The sequence below is a fragment of the Triticum dicoccoides genome, unplaced genomic scaffold, assembly GCF_002162155.2.
Source record: "Triticum dicoccoides isolate Atlit2015 ecotype Zavitan unplaced genomic scaffold, WEW_v2.0 scaffold45963, whole genome shotgun sequence".
Taxonomy (NCBI): domain Eukaryota; kingdom Viridiplantae; phylum Streptophyta; class Magnoliopsida; order Poales; family Poaceae; genus Triticum; species Triticum dicoccoides.
The window spans coordinates 1-1,159 of record NW_021274112.1 but is presented as its reverse complement, the minus strand read 5'-3'; the positions used below and the strand labels follow the sequence as shown (position 1 = coordinate 1,159).

At 50.0% G+C, this 1,159-nt stretch overlaps 1 pseudogene; it reads right to left on the bottom strand.

The window, feature by feature from the left end:
- Positions 1-7: 7 nt before the first annotated feature.
- LOC119346643 lies at positions 8-967 on the bottom strand (annotated as a pseudogene).
- Positions 968-1,159: the final 192 nt, after the last annotated feature.

The window sequence follows — 1,159 nt, the reverse complement described above, 5'->3', positions numbered from 1 at the left end:
TGACTGCCTTCAGGTTGTCGAGTGAAGCGAGGAAAGAGAAGCATGCCGCGTTGAGGCCTTCACAACCATGCTGCTCAGCCAACACCAACATGGTGGCTGTTGTGCTTTGGTTGATGTAGTTGCACAAGGTCTCCTCGCACATCAATTTGAGCCTCTCGAGGTTATACCTGTCTTCTGCTACCAGCAAATGTTGTGCCATCTCCATAGATTCACTGTTGTCAATCTCAGGCAATGCGTCCGTGTAGATGAAGTGAAGCATGGCTTTGAATACCTTAGCTTCCATATCATCGATCCGTATGTAGGTTGCCTCCTTCTCTTTCATAGGACCAAAGAGCTCAGCCAAGAAGACCGAGGACCGAGCAGCAAGCATGTACCTATGCGCCGGGAACAGCACACCGCCGACCTCGAAAGTCATGTCCCCTGCCTACCTGCTTGCCAAGAGGTGGAGGAGTTGGTGGTATAAGTCGGATGGCGGCATGACTACGAACCGCGCATGGTGTGTCTCACTGGAGACAATGCGGATCTCCTCCGTGAGAGTGACATCGCACCTGATACTGAAGAAATCATCTTTCAGAAGCGTTGATTCCGCCAAATATTTCCTCTTGATGAATTTATTGAATCCCCATCCTCGTTTGGGACTGAAAGCACGGAGGTCACTTGTCTGGCTGTGCGATGACACACTGACCTTAAAAGTTGCCTTGACATCCTTGTTGTCGGTGTCATTATCGCGCCATAGATGCATGGCTACCCAATCGGTGTCGAATGTGACGTTGCCATCAGGGTAGTATTTGAGGTGCCAGTGATGGCCCCCCACAACAAACTTCTTGGATGTGATGCATTCGCTGTTGCCGAGCCCCTTGGTGTGGGAGTTGCCCTTGATCTTGAGGATGTGCGACCGGGATACGTCTTCGGCGACAATGGCCGATGAGCTCCACGAAGGTGTCGCACCAGCGGTGTGAGCAGCCATGGAGGATGGGAACCAGTTAGCCTTGGCAGGCCGGCAAAAGGCTAAGAGCATGGTGAATAGTATAGCCAGCTACTGGCTACATGACCATTCCATGTCATCAAGAGTTAGCATTATTAGTTACACATAAAATAGAGCCGACTAGGTTGGCTATAAGGTTTCTACTTTTTCTTATTTTCTATCTATCTCTCTCTT